At 40.1% G+C, this 16,525-nt stretch overlaps 1 protein-coding gene across 4 annotated transcripts in view; it reads right to left on the minus strand.

The window, feature by feature from the left end:
• The window catches only part of ARID5B (AT-rich interaction domain 5B), a 265,343-nt gene that overhangs the window by 247,693 nt on the left and 1,125 nt on the right, over window positions 1–16,525 (minus strand). The window lies entirely within an intron of this gene.

The raw sequence follows: 16,525 nt of genomic DNA on the forward strand, positions 1-16,525 counted from the left end.
ATATATAATTACTGAGTGAAAGTAGTAAAGAGATGTTGTATGTACACACAGATATAATTTTATATAATTAGGTGTTTTCCTATTAGGGAGCATGGTACATATTAAGATCATTACAGTATGTGACAGGAGATGGGGGAATCTCCACCCGTAGCATCCTGCATGCTCGTAAAATAAAAGTAGGATTGCAGCTGGATCCCACTTGTACTTCTGACTGGACATTTCTGCAGATGACCCTTTACATTCTCTCCAATGCCCCTTAAAGAACTGGTAATGGCTTAAATGAAGACTTAATTTCCCTATGTGCTGGGCAGATTGCACAAAATACACCTGGCAAAGCGAATCTCAGTTCTGCCAAAACATCAGCAGAGTGTGTTTATGGAGATTCCCTCACCTCTAGACTCCGCTCTAGACAGCATAAAACAAACTTTATAAGCTTGTGTGTGCTGCATCCCACCATAATGTCATTCACAAAAACTGACCGTTTGTGTAAACATGAGTCAACCAACCACCTATTGTAAACTGCAATCTGATCTGCTATGGGTTTCTCTATTTTGCACAGATCTACCGCACTCAATACTCAACTCATACTTAATCATAAGTCCCATATTTTAATAATATATTATCCATGCATAGAATATTTCTTAAAACGGAAGAAATGTGATCAAATTCAATATTGTGGTGCCCCCATACAGTCAAAAAGCTTGCATCTTTTTCCACAGACCAATATCATTCACTCTACAAAAATCTGAACCATACTGGTCAAACATGTCTACTGTTAGCTAGTAGTTCTGCCTCTGCTCTGAAACAGATCAAATGGAAAAAGTCTTTAATAATAAAAGCACAATATATTTACTTAGCATTATTGAGAACAGTTTTTGGCAGACTTCCAAAGCCTTTTGTGGCCCTCAACTTCCAAACATGTTTTCATGGCCTCTAGCCAGGAAAAATGTATTCACAACATCTAAAATATCCTTTTCGTGAAAAAGAAAGAAAAAAATACAGCCCTCATTAAGATGTCAAATACACATTTGAGGGATTTTCACCAATCATGTTGGAACCTGCAAATATACCATTAGCATTGTCTAAATGGATTCATGCCTATGAATATCAGCTTTTTCAACCATGAAGATTCCCGTGTTTGATTCTTGTCTTTCTCGGCTGTGGATCACAAGCTTTTTACACATTATCAACAATGCAACAGTCATAGGATCAGACCATGAAGAATAATTCAGCCAGAAGGTTTTCCCATCAGATATCTTAAAAATAGTGCAGATGTCAGTAGCCAATATTACTTGTGTCAAGCAGAGATGCAATTTACTAGGATATACCAATCGAAGACAGTTTGCACGCTTCAACTCCATACCGCGATTACTTTTTCAATAGAGAATACATATTTATAGCCTTTTAAATAATGTATATGTTGGGTTTTTTGTTAGGTTTCTTTCTATGTACTTGCATATCTCTCTGTATATCTAGCATTACCAGATCTCAAAAATGATTGACTTTCACAGAGAGCCTAATAGCTGGGATATACAGCACAATTGCTCAAAGGAACAATGATTAAAGTTTATGCCCAGTCGTTACTCAAATTCTCCCCTCTACAGCATGTTCCAACTTCTGTTTTTATTATTATCTACCCTGTTCCTGTATCAACAAAAAGCTTTAGACATCACAAGGCCTTTCAAATTTTGCAGGGGTAGTTGCTGGTACGTCAGCACTGACTTAGGCACACAACCAAACTGCAAAAGTTCCTCTGAGCCCTTTCTTTCTTGGAATTTAAGGTAACAGTACTGTCTTAGGGCCCAGTCATACCATCAAGCCTATGTTCCAGTGTGTTCGGCCTCTGGGATGCAACCCGGCAGGCTCAATTTGTTTTAGGGCACGAGGGAGTGTGATGGTGCATTGAACTCAATGGCACCGCAGCCCACGCACCTCCCCCCACCACCATCACCACGGTGCGATCACCGGAAGCTGAAAGCGTGGCACATTAGTGCCTGCGTTCCGGTCCCGTGCGATCTACAAAAAATAGTGCATGCAGCATTTTTTGCAGATCGCACTGGACCGGAACGCAGGCACTAATGTGCCACACATTTGGGTGCCAGCGATCGCACCATGGGTGGGGGGCGTGACTGCGGTGCCATTGATTTCAATGCACCACCACGTCCCCTCCCGCCCAAAAACAAAATGAGCCAGCCAGGTTGCGTTCCAGTGCGTTTCAGAGGCCGAACCCACTGGAATACACTCTTCATAGTGTGACAGGACCCTTACTGAGGAGGAAACCAATGTATGCATGTGGAATAGGACAGAAAGGGGTGAAGATAGGTGGCCTTCCATACTCCACCAGGCAGGATTAACAATGCTGTTTGGGATTTCAGTGCAGCAAGGTACTGTATTGTGAAGCCTAAACAAGAAGTTAGGAGCACACTGGATTTATGGCAGATTAGCATGTATTTTTCTGTACTTTCTAAAGGGAAACATGAGAAAATGTGTATTAACTGGAAAGATGCACTAAATAGGTTTTATTTTTACCCTGACATACACTTTAAGATTCCACAAATGGAATAAGGAACACAAATATTGATCAAGTATGACTTCAACAGACGGCACCAAAATAGCCTTTCATTTTTTTAAGTAATAACTATAACCCGTCTCGTTCCTTATGCTAGTAGTATTCCTTAGTGGAAAGCTGTGCATTTGGCAGTTTTCTGAAGACAAATATAGGTAACATTTGATAGCTACAGAAGTTTTACTCCAGCTCTTCTAGAAACATGTAGAATCTTAACATTTCTCATTAGGCACAAACTGTGGATACTTCAAAGCTGTCACAGGCAACTTGGAATACTATCTGTGACAATACTATTTGCAAAGTTGATGACTTCTCTGTGCTGATTTACAATATCAAATTTGTCAAGCAGGTGCGGATATGCTTTAAAGCCAACAAATTATTTCTGAAATGACCAAAAAATCTGCCATTTGAGTGTCTCAAATATTATGGAAATGAAAACAAAATGTTCATATTATCTACTACTCTGGCACCTCTGAACAGAAACATGGATATCTGCCAAACATTAAGGTCACTGGAATGCCGCCACATAAAATCATTGCTTTCCTGACCTTCTGACAACATTTTAGTTCAAAAATACAGTGCTATTAAAAGCTGAATTCTTCAAGGAAAAATCTTTTAGTAAGTTTGTTCGACTGAACAGGGCAGCAGCTACAAACTCATACCAAGCAATAGTACAGCGTAATTCAAAGTATCATGTGGGAAACTGAGAAGCAAAAGTGCTTGTGACTCATACTACACCAAAGAAGAGCTGACCCAGGTAATAACTAACTCTGCAGAGTGTGTTTGTGTGTGTGTGTGTGCGCTTGTTTTGCATATGCAGTTTTGTTTTGAATAAAGGCTGTAGTTTTATTACTCTAGGGAACATTAGCAGTTCAACATTTCCTATATGCACTGAAAGCAGCAAGTTTATATGCTAAGTCCAGTTCTCTGAAGTAGGTAATGAAAAAGTAGTGACATCACTAAACTTTTGTAACATAACAGCTTCTATTTCTTGAATTGGCTACTTACACACTTCTAAAATAACAATATTCTGTGTATCTTCATTGTGCCTACAAAATTGCTAGAAGAGTATTTTCATTAGCTCATAATAATAATGTGTTGCGTTAGTCAACGGAAAAGTAAGGATCAGCGATATGTATATTGACCTGACCACTAGGGGCACTGCTGCCTATAGCTAATTATATGTATACTGACCTGTCCTCTAGGGTCACTGCTGCCCATAGCCAATGATATGTATACTGACCTGTACTCTAGGGGCACTGCTGCCTATAGCCAATGATATGTATACTGACCTGTCCGCTAGGGGCACTGCTGCCTATAGCCAATTATATGTATACTCACCTGTCCTCTAGGGGCACTGCTGCCTATAGCCAGTGATGTATAGATATATATCTATATATGTAATAAATATATTTATTAGGGATCCTACTTTGCTCCGATACCTTCCCGGTAATCGGGAAGATTTCTTCTGACTGCCAATGCCGTAGGGGAACATGGAGCCAACTTCCAGGGCAATCAGGAAGCCGGGCGACGATTAATGACCAGCCTCCCGGCTTCATGATTGGACGGGAAGCCGTCTCTTTGCTAATTGGCTGGGAAGCCAATCAGGAAGACGGGCGACAGATCACTCGCCGCCTGGCTTCCTGATTAGCCGGGAAGCCGGCTCAATGCTGACTGGCTGGGAAGACAATTTCCCGGCCAATCACAATCAAGCCGGCCAAACAACATGGAGCCGGCTTCCCGGGCAATCAGGAAGCCGGCCGGCATGCCATTGCCCGGGAAGCCGACTCCATGCCAATGGAAGCACCAGTATCGCTACTCGGTATTGGCGAGTACCATAAGTAAAATATCGGTACTCGTACTCCATACCAAAAAACTTGTATCGGTGCATCCCTAATATACACAACACACACACACTCTGATCTCCGGGCAGTGTTAATTGACAGCAAATATCTATTGTTTTAGTCTTTTGACTAAAATTCCGTTTAGTTTTAGTCATAGAATTGTTTTAGTTTTAGTTGACTAATTCTACAGTAAATTAAGTCTACTAAAATCTAGTGGGTTTAGTTAAATAGCAATTTAAGAATTCTCTAGAATTTACAATCTCATTATATACTCCTGGAGTAAACATCTGTTATCCTGTTATTACTTACGGTATTAAAGTTGCAGCATGCAATACAGACACAGATTTAACTGTTGTGATATATAACAACATGTCTTTATTTATCTTAACATTAGAATAAACCAAGTCTTATAAAGAATAATATTGAGTATTTTCAACAAAGGACCAGTAAATAGATACACAGGGATTATAACAACTTGCATATGACATTCATCATTCTTTCAAGCAGAAGTGCAACTCTAAAATATTAAAATGAAAAACTCTATTGCCTGTAATGCCATTGCACATATTACCTATTAGCCGTTCATTTCAGGATGGAACTGGAACTGGAAATCCAAAGAGAATAGTTCTGATTGGATCTCTTCCCAAATCGTCTTTCCTTAACATTTTAGTCTATCAATTCATTTTTGTTATAGTTTTATTCATCATAACTTTTTATTTAGTTTTAGTCTAGTTTTAGTCACCCAAAAAGTGTTGTTGATGAAATCTATGACAAAAATGATTAGTCAACAAAATTCACACTGCCTCTAGGAACACTTCTGCCCAGAGCCAGCTATGTGTATATTGGTCATTTCCTCTGGTTAGCACATACTCCTTAATAGCATGTCACCTATTGTTTTTTTTTTTTTTTAAAGACAACGGTTGAACAAGCACATGTACATTGCGGATACAACTACAATTTCATCAGCAGGGGCAAGGTGTGACTTAAACTTTATCTAGCACAACATACAACTAGAACCAAAACACTGTACATAAACACAAAACATGCCAATAAATCTAATATTAGCAGGCCAAAGCAATGAGTTGCAGCCTAGAGTGGAATGGCATAACTAAGTCACTGAAGGCCTCTCAATAATACATTTCCCCCCTACTAGTGATCAAAACCGCTATACCACAAATGTAAATGCACCCTTGCCATGAAGTCAGAGTCCGGAGTCAAGAACTCACTGGGAACCTGTTGTATATTGCATCAACGTTAAATTGCAGCCACTCTAGAATTTGCATATCTATATTTTACCCCAACAAACAAAAGCTGAAATGCTGATCTTAGTAATGTTTTCCTGGAAGTAAAGGTGGCCATACACTAGTAGATTTTCGGTTGAAAATGTTTTATTTCTGCCACGAACCCTCATTTCAATTATAGCTAGAATACCCCATCAAGCATAGTCAAATGTGGAGCCATACTAACCAAACAATTTTTGAAGAACGACTGAAATAATTGAATTTTGCACTGCGCTATGCTCTTGCTACGGTTTTTGACGAACAAAAACCCCACTGATTCATCGATTTTCATCCGGTCAGAGAAGAATTTTCCAACCTGACCAAATCGCAAAATTCCGATCACAATATCAAAAAATCGGTGATGTACCATCAGCTGTTCGGAAATCGTACAATGTATGGCTAGCTTTAGCCAGAATTGCCCCTCCAACATACCCCTTCCAGAGCAGCAGGTGGATGATTGTGACAGCTTTGTGCTCCTGGGCGATAGAGCAGAATGGCCATTGTTTTCCTCTCTCTATACAGGAAGTACACAGTTCCTTCCCTGACTAGCACTATAACTATAGCCATAAATATGGTCAACATGGCAGGGGACACATCTACAGAACAATTACTACCACTTTGAGGTAATAAATGAACATGGGCTTACATGTTTATATACAACAGCTGTAGCCGAGTTTGATGCATTTTCCATGGGACATCAATTCAGTTTTTAACTCCCCTGTAAATGTTCTCCGTCCTTTTTCATTGCCCACTACATCATTCTGTTCAACGGTCAAAGGGCCTAAACCCATGCAATGAACAGCTGGCTTGCTCAGGTCTGCTTCAGCTATGGAGTGGCACAGATATTTAACAGAAAAGGAAGACTGCTTCATTCCTCACCCTTGGGCCTTATATGTGATGGTTCTGCTACCTCCTTGAGGCAGCAACTCAGGTCTCACAGGCATAAAGCCTGCCTATACCACTCCAAGTATATTCTGGGTGTGCCATAAAGATTATGTCATCTCGAAAAATGTATATTTCAGTACTGGATGCACAGCAGTTTGAATGCATCTAATACATGTTGGGTCTCCAGGTGAAACTATACATCAGTGGCCCATTCCTATTATGGTCAGTGCAGGAAAAAAAAAGGTTGTCATTAAGCACTACACAGGACTTGTCAGGGAAAGTTGAGCTGGCCAAGGTACATGTGCTGACCTACCTACTTTGTTTGACCAAAAGCTGAATGTGGGGTATTGGTTGCTGATGGTGATGTGGGATGTTGTAGGGGTTCTAACTAGTACATGCTTTAACATACACCTGTGTAGCTAAAGATATGAGCATTGGACAGGCATTGAGTCTATGTCATTAATATAATTACTAGATAAGCCTATTGTGAAAAAGAAGAATTAAAAAAAAAAAAACTCATTCTGTAGCATAAATAAAAAGATAAATCTTCACTTTGCAAACAGTGTATGTCATCCAACTTGACCAAGCGAGAGTTATTACAAAGGTAGAATGCATGGACTCTTCAATTAGTGACATTCTGCACTACAAAATCCTGATGTGCCTCTTTAAGTGTGAGCATTATTGAAATAAGGTACAATCTACATATTCACTCTCTAAAGCAATACAGTCATTATGTTTAGGGGGCTTGCAGCATAAAAGAGCCAATTTATCTCACATGAACTGAGGAATACTACTTTGTAACTAAGCAACTGAATGGCAAAATATGCTCTCATTAATTCAATCTATGCTTATTTAAAAGACACAATTAGAACATTTTTAGTTCCCAGTCTGAAGAACATAGGTTTAGATTACAAGATTTATTCGCAAAGACTAGTTAAGCGTCACAGACTTTTTCTTACTTACAGTAAGTGGTGGGGGGACTTTCCGCAGCATATTCTGCTCAAATGTATACATTACAAGAAAAAAACGGGGACTTATAAAATCATCAAACGTGCTAGTAAGCTCTAAACTACCAGTCTGTCCAAGTAATCTTCGGTTGTGAAACCTGTGGTCTGTACCCACAGAAAACCCAACTGCACTTTAGAATTCAAACAGAAGCAAATATTAAGTGACAAAGCCATAAACCTGGAAAAAACTGCCTGGATGATTTGATGGTATGATTTTGTTGTACATAAGATGTTTAAGTGGCTTTAACATCTGGAATATATACATAATAAACTTTTAATTTCCATGTTAATTATCTACCGGCATAATTACAGATATTAAAGTAGACCTAGCATCAGATAGATTTTTTTTTTGTTTCATGTCAAATGTATGCATACAAAGTAAGCCCTCGTTCACACCTAGGCGTTTTTGAGCAGTTCGAAAAGCAATTTTAACTGCCCAACACAAGAAATCCCATGATTTTCAATGGCCCTGGTTCACACCTGAGCAGAAAAACGCCAGACGCCTAAAAAGATACAGGAGCTTCTTTGGGCAGGTAAAAACGCTTTGCCTCCCCACAGACTTCATTGGAAATGCCCAAAAATGCGCATGTCGCACATTTCCATCAGCGTTTTTGCGTGTTCTACGCGCGTTCTTCCATTGCCCACAGTGGTTTATGTGCTGCCAATCAAAACGTCTTCATGTACGCAAACAAAAAGATACCTTGTTGCACTCCTTACCGGAAAAACCCAAAGTTGAATGGGGGGTGCTTGTAGTGACCTGCGGATGGCGCCGCCACACAATATAAAGATGAATAAATGTAACCAGCACACCACCAGTATTGCAGTCCAAAGAGTTAGTTTATTGGAACGTCATGTCACCAAAACTAGCGCTTTCGGGGCCACGCAGGGTCCCCTTCATGTCCGCAAGTTACAACGCGCATACAAATGTACACAACACCCATAAACGCGCAAATAACAAGAAGCTGCTAACGCGCGTATAAACGCATAAAAATGGTGCCGCCTAGGTGTGAGCCCGGGCTAAGTGAAATTACCTGTTCACATGAGTGCTGCCAACGCAACAAAAACACACAAGAAGCAAAATGTCACCATTTTCTTTCCAACGCACTACACCACAATTGGTGCCATTTAAAATTAAGGGCACTGCATGCACCGCACGGTTTAATGTGCAGCCATGCACTGCTGTGGCAAAATAAAAATTTTTACCACTTTACCTTAAAGTCCAAATATTAAGGGGTATTTACTACCTTATACAGAGTTAACATTTCTCCCCAAACAATGCTTTTATCTGACTTCTTGTACAGATAGACAGCAACATATAAATTCAGGCAAGGTCAGCATTTCCTTCTTGGACTGAGATGCTGGCTCAGGGATGTCACAATTGTGTAAATCCTGTTGCTTGTGCATTTTTTCCTGTGTCCAACACAGATCAGCCCCTAGCTACAACCTCCCAACTGCTAGTTACAATGATGCAGTGTGATGACTTGGGGACAGAAGACAGAGAAAAATGTGTCCTCCTGCCTGCAGAAGACGGATGTCTCAGCCTAACCAAAATTACTTTCCTAGAGCTCAATGACTACCTTTTAATAATGAACATTCGAGTGTTTTTGAAAAATCACACTAATATAGTTCATATTGTCACAAGGATTTACTTCAGGCAGACTTGTAAAAAGTTATTGAAAGCACCCCTTTAACAGGAAGCACAAAGAAGCCATGGAATGGATTTAACTGCCTTCCCTACAGAGCCACACACTATTTGTGCAACAATTTACAGAAGTGGAGTTTACTCAGAATGAACAGGTTGCATGAAATATGTTCATAAGAATTCTCACAATGAGTGACTCACATGTCAACAATTCCACAGCCTTCTCTATTCAGTAACTTCTTTCCTTATAATATATAACTGCCAGTGGCAAGGCTAGAAAGGATGTGATGACAAGTATTAACATCTGTGTTAGCAATGAATACAGACAGAGGTATTTATAGATATACAAATATTCTATACCTATAATACACATAACATTCTTCATTTCTACAATGCGTCTTGGAAATATAGTGAGACTTAGCCCCATGAGCATCTGAGCATTTTGTTGCATGTTTCCCAAACAGTGACAATGCTTAGGATGAAGAATCCCATTCTTTTCAATGGTGCCCGTTCACACCTGAGTGTTATGTCACCTGTTGCTTGGAGCTTAAAAATTATGCAAGCCTCTTTTTGGGTTGAATCACATGCTTTGGCCCACAGACCATATCGGGAGGCCTATAATACTCCTGAAAAGTGCGCACAACACATGTTTTTTGCGTGATTTTGTGCCTAACAAGTGTCACCTCATTGTAACTAGCTTTCCACTAGCTGCCTAAATCACAAATGCTCATACCTGGAAATGTTTAAAAAACGTGCAAAGAATAAAAAAAACTTCAAAATCTCTTTTTCCTGATGCCACAAATGAAGACTAGATAAATAATTAAACTTAATACTGAATATTAAAAAAAAATAAAGTTTGTTTAATTAAATGGGATCTACATAAGGAAAATAAAAGTGGTATATTGCATATGAATCCTTCTAAGTCCCATTTACTAGGTGACAAAACATAACACAAACTGTACTTATAGCTAGAATTAGAACATAATTATGCCCAAACACAGCTCCCAGTGTAAATTGAAATTACACAATACTTTGTAGGTTTTAGAAAGTAGTGAGCTCATAGATCACTCATGCTGATGGCTTATGAGGTAATTATTGTTCCCAAGGCAACATATACTGCCAAATGAAATTTCAAACTGATAGAAGGCCAAGTATAAACACTTATAATGTCAGTGAGTAGAAACAGAAATTGGCAGGCTAGTGTAACATATGCCAGGTTACTTATTAATATTTAATGACACCTAAAATTAAACAATGTATACCACATATCAACAGTAACTTATGTAAAGCTTGTATGCTTGTGATGATCTAAATTGCTTCATAAACTAGGAAACAGATACAAGAGGATTACTTTTAACACAGCTGCCCATGTTTGTATTTGTACAGCGAAGTCAATAAGCTTCATTGAATAACATGCATCAAACAACAATATCCATTAGCAGTTAAAACATTGAGACCCTGTCACCAGACTATTCAATTCAACAGAAAATCTCCCCATAGGGTTGTATGTGCATTTAATATGTTTATTGCATGTTATTTCTCTTTAAACCCCCCCTTGTGTAGACATTCAAAAGGCCCGAGACTGCTGCTGGGCGCCGCCATCTTGGATTTGATGTCAGCAGCCACAGCAGTCAGAAGTGTCACTCTCTAAAGGTGTCCAAACACCTTACGATATCGTACGATAATCGCGGGAAATCCCTCGATCGTACAATAATCGCAAGGTGTGTGGAAGGCGTGTGACCGTTTCTACCGTACGGTCGCACGACTTTTGTCTTACGAACATGTTCGAAAACCAGCCGAGAATCATATGATTTTCGGCTGGTTTGTGGCATGCTCGTAAGATAATTGCCTCACGGGCCGGTGTCCGTTCAGCATTGCGGTCATTGGAAGCCCGCCCAAAGGTCTATGGGCACCTTTATACAGGGGTGGGCAACTCCGGCCCTCCAACTGTGCTTCATCTACAAATCCCAACATGCCTCTGTCTCTGGGATTCATGCCTGTAACTGTCAATCATGCAATGCCTCATGGGACTTTTAGCTCTCCAACAGCTGGAGGGCCAGAGTGGCCCACCCCTGTTATAGTAATATATATAGTAATAGTCTTCTCGGCTCCTCCCATGACAGGTGCATAAAAGTTTACATAGAGAGGTGAAGGGGGCGTGAAGAGCTGGGCCAGCACAGAGATTAATTAGACACTGCCAGAAGAGGAGAGGGTGTGCAAACAGGGAGGGGGCTGTGCTAGGAAAGGGTCTCTTGCTGCAGTAGTCAAATATCCCAGCAAATTCAAAGACATTGCAAGAGAATAAAAATGACTCAATCATTCATGGCAGGAGTGGACAAATTACCGGTAATAATAAAATCAGGAGACAGACTGTCCAATCCAGAAGCAGGAAGGAAATTGCTAAGAGCCAGCTCCATTGACAACAACTAGAGAGAAACTTGAAAGTTATGCACCAGCTATGGAGCATTGGCTACCTGGCTCCTGGGATTTGCCCAGCCTTGATTTAGGCTATTTTCACACGTGGGCGACTACTGACCACGAGGCAAATTGTGCACAAAACCGCGCAGATTGCCAGGCCATCATGGAGTCGCCCACCACAACTAATCACGCTGTGGGTGCCATTATTTTCTAACGGCACCACAGTCGCGCTGGGCGTTGCAAAAAAAGGTACTTGTAGGTGTAACCCCATTGAAATCAATGGGGCCATGTGGTAACTGCTGTGTGCACTAGCACGATCGCGCGTGTCCCCGGTGTCGCATAGGTATGAACCTAGCCTTATGGCAAAGAAAGGCACTACAATGAAGCATTTAAAATACTTTTGTATCACTTGCCCCTCCCTTTTAGATTGTAAGCTCTCACGGACAGGGCCCTCCTTACCACTTTGTGCATGGTAGAAAGTCACTCGCACGCCAAAAACTTTTGCAGTCAATCTTCTTTATTGACCATCAAAGTGTCACATTGCTTAGCCTTACCATTTTGCCTCGACTTGCCCTGCTTATATTGTAAAGCGCTGTATAAACTGTTGCCGCTATATAAATCCTGTATAGTAATAATAATAATAATAATAATAATAATCCTTGCTTTTTCTGTACTTTTACCTGCAATTTTTAAAGTTGGTGACAGGTTCTCTTTAGGATGCAGCAACCAAAGCAGTAACTAACAGTAACAACCATAGTCGCTTGTCCTCCTTATATTGTAAAGCGCTGTGCAAACTGTTGGCGCTATATAAATCCTGTATAATAATAATAAAGAATTCTTGCTTTTTCTGTACTTTTACCTGCATTTTTTTAAAGTTAGTGACAGGTTCTCTTTAAGATGCAACAACCAAAGCCGTAGCCAACAGTAACAACCATAGTCACTGCCAATAGCAACCAAAATTCAGCTTTCCCTCGACTACATTAACTTGCTGAGAGATCATAGGAAATGTTTTTGTTTTTTCGTCAGGCTGTACAGCCCTTGCACACTTTTACAAACCACAACATGTAGCAGCTGTAGTATAATAGCCTAGCTACACGACTCCTCCTTCCACAACACACGTTGACTGCGTAACCAGCTCGATAAGACACTTCCACAACAGCCCAGACATCTTTATAAGAAGTAACAGCACCCACAACGCAGCAATTATTCCTCAAGGACGACAAAAGCCTAAAATTAGCAGACGCATTATAAAAAGATAAAACTGCGGAGACCCCCATTATCAAGCCAAACATGACCTCCACCGCCATTCCTGGGATTAGCAGCTATTAAAAACACAAAGAGCAAAGATTAGCACAAAGAAGTCAATATTTATGTTTTTGCCTGCAACTAGTTAGGAAAGTATGTAAAAAAAAAACCTGCAGAATGATTCCAATCAATAATAAATGGATGCGGCTGTATAGAAACAAGTTAATGGAGCAAGTGAAAACAAAGTGTATTTGAAGATGGGAGTGTAATGTTGCCCTCTCTAGGCTCTGGCTCTCACTGCTGGTTTCTGTAGGCTGCCGGCCAATGAAGTAACACTGAATTCTGGTTGCTTCTGCTATTCTGATAATGAATGACTAACCGAGGCCGGAGGGGAAATGACATCACCGGGGTGTAAAGCACAACCGCATTAGGAAACTTTCTACCTGTTTCAATTATTTATCAATATTATGCAGAGCTACATAACCAGACCTTCGCATCATTGCTCAAAATTCCACCGCTCCTCCGGATCATAATTCAACATCGGCGGGCCGCTTGGCGTGAATCATTCAGGCATTAGTCAATATATATATATATATATTCCTCTGAACAATGTGATTTCACACAGCAAGGAACAATATACAAACAGGCTAATTCATTATGGCAGAGCAAAGTTCAGTCATTCACAGCAAGCACGCATCACAATGTAATGTAGTTGGATCAGGTATTACAACATTATTTCTTACTGGTTGCTAGGGGGAACAGCACTTTTTTTAAACTTTCTTTTTCTCTAGTGTTTTACTCCACAATCCATTCACTGTAAAAACTGACCGCAACCAGCTGTCAGTTTGTTTTGTTTAGGAGAGAAAGGATTCTTGATCGGTTGCTATGGGTTACAACATGGGGTTTTTCCTCCTCGCTCCTTTCACTGCTTTACCAAGCAAGTCGGAACGTGTAGTAACCCATGGTAACCAGGTATCATTTTGCCTTGATTACGGATTGCCAATTGGTTGCTATGGGTTACAACACTTCACTTCCTCATTACACCTTTCAATACTTTACTGAGCAAGTCGAAAACTGTAGTAACGCGTGGCAACCAAGTATTATTTTGTCTTGATTAGGAGATAAAATATTTGCATATGGTTGCTACGGGTAACAACACCACTTTCTCGTTAAGCCTTCCACTGCTTTAATCAGCAAATCAGGAAGTGTAGTAACCCATGGCAACCGGGCATCGTTTTGATTAGGAAATAAAGGATTGCCGATTGGTTGCTATGGGTTACAACACTTCACTTCCTCATTAATACTTTCACTGCTTTACCGAGCAAGTCAGAAAGTGTAGTAACCCATGGCAACCAAGTATATTTTGGTCTGGATTCGGAGATAAAGGATTGTTGATTGGTTGCTATGGGTTACAACACTTCAATTCATCCTTACACCTTTCAATACTTTACAGAGCAAGGAAGAAAGTGTAGTAACCCATGGCAACCAGGTATCATTTTGTCTTGGTTAGGAGATACAAGATTGTCAATTGGTTGCTATGGGTTACAACACTTAACTTCCTCATTACTCCTACCACTTGCTTTAAAAAGCAAACCAGAAAGTATAGTAATCACAGCAACCAGATATCAGTTCATCTTAGATTTAAAATAAAAAAATTCCTGATTGGTTGCTATGGGTTACAGCATCGCTCACTTCCTCATTACTCTTTCTACCACTTTCTAAAACAAGCCAGAAAGTGTAGTAACCACGGCAACCAGAAAACATTTATCTCAAGGCATTTAAGAAACGGCTTCTGATTGGTTGCTATAAGTTTCACCACTTCCCACTTCCTCATTAACTTTCCTAAAGAATGCCAAAAGGTGTGGTAACCAATACCAACCGCTGAAATTAGCTTTCACTGATCCAACTTCTGCAGCAAATCGGCCGACAGCTATTACCGCCCCCCCCCTTCTTTGTTTGCTTGCTTGCACTGCCACCTTTTAAAAAGTCCAAATGTGATTAGAGTAATAACAATCACGTGACTGCCTGAGGGCATGCAATGAAAACCAGAAAGAGAAAAAAGAATGAAAATGTAATTACAGGTGGAGAAGAAACGTACGTCAACGCCCAGTGGGCAGAAAACATGATCAGCATCTATTTCTGGCAGACAATTGTTGAACTATTAGAAGGAGATGTGGACGCTGCATTGTGTCAATGTGTTCTTCAGCTTGTTATTGATGCTTCTCAGGCACTAATAAAAAGGCTGAGTCATTTCCTTTAAGTGGCAAGAGAACATGGATGATATTCATACTGCTTTCTTGATATTTAATCCTTCCCCTTTTTTTTCCCAGATCACAAGCCACGTTGAAGTAATAAATTTGAAAAGCAAATAATAAGTACTAGAAGAAAAAAGGAAAAAAAGGTGGGGGGGGTGGCAGATGAGGGGGTAGACAGCTGCACAGGAAAGTTAGACAGGGGGAGGGGACATGATCACATCTTGGCAGAAGTCAGGTCAACCTGCTAATGTTTTTCTTCTTCTTCAACAATCTTTTTTTATCAAAACGTCAACTTGATATTGTTGACAGGAGCAAAAGAAAAAAAGATACACAAAAAAAACACAACTTGAGCACCGAGAAACAAAAGCAGCCAGACATTAAAATGCGAGCATAGGGGGGCAGCCAAGCACAGCTCAGAATACTGGAGCCATTTAAAACATGTCATATTACACTGTAATGTAACACTATCTTTAAATAGGGGGGGTGGGGGACAAAACTGCAATTAAGCCCATTAGGTGATAGGTTGACTTCAGCAAACAGCGATCTTAAAAAAAAAAAAAAGACGACTTTTTGCCTATTTAGTATCTAAAAAGCTGGACAAGCCGAGTGCCTTCAGAAAACAATGCTGTTTATGTGATTGAGCATGCAATCTATTCTCTTCAAACATAGTGCTGTACTTGGCTTGGCTGTAAAAATAGTTCAGCAGTAACCTATCGCAGCCATTGAGTACAATAAACCAGCAATAATTGCAGAGCTACTTGAAATTACAGATCTGGAAAAATACACTGTAAACCGATCACGCTTTGATGATCTGGGCTATTATCTGAAAAATGCCAACTGTAGATCAAACATTTTCCCTCTGCTGTTAATAGAAGGGAAAGAGAGAGAGAGAGGGGGGGCTTCCTATGCCCAGATTATATAAAAAAGCTGCATTGTGCCTCTGACAGCACTTAAGGAGTTAAATGATGACATAGTGGCAATTAGTTATAAATATCTTCCAATGAAACCATCATCTCAATAAACAATCTAAAGACATCAGATTCGTTGTTAGGGATTATGCAGTTAATGCTTAACGTGCTGGCGCTGGTTACATGACCATTAGAACATATCAAACAACAGTACTGAGATGGGAACAATATCATCATGCTCTGCAATAATAAAGCAGTGGGGCTGTAATGGATGCAATCAGCAATAAAACACACAGGGGCTGATAACCCAAAGCCTTAACGTGAAATCCTTTAAAACAGTGCACAAATCACACGAGCTGGGCTATTAATAGGGCTGTCAGTCAACTGAAGCAGCACTAGAAGCTAAGTACAGGAAAATAAAAAAAGAGAAAAAGACAGAACACACCATTCAACGATCTGTCGATGTGTCTCGTGC

Source organism: Nanorana parkeri, unplaced genomic scaffold (assembly GCF_000935625.1).
Source record: "Nanorana parkeri isolate BGI_ZX_2015 unplaced genomic scaffold, ASM93562v1 scaffold73, whole genome shotgun sequence".
Lineage (NCBI taxonomy): Eukaryota > Metazoa > Chordata > Amphibia > Anura > Dicroglossidae > Nanorana > Nanorana parkeri.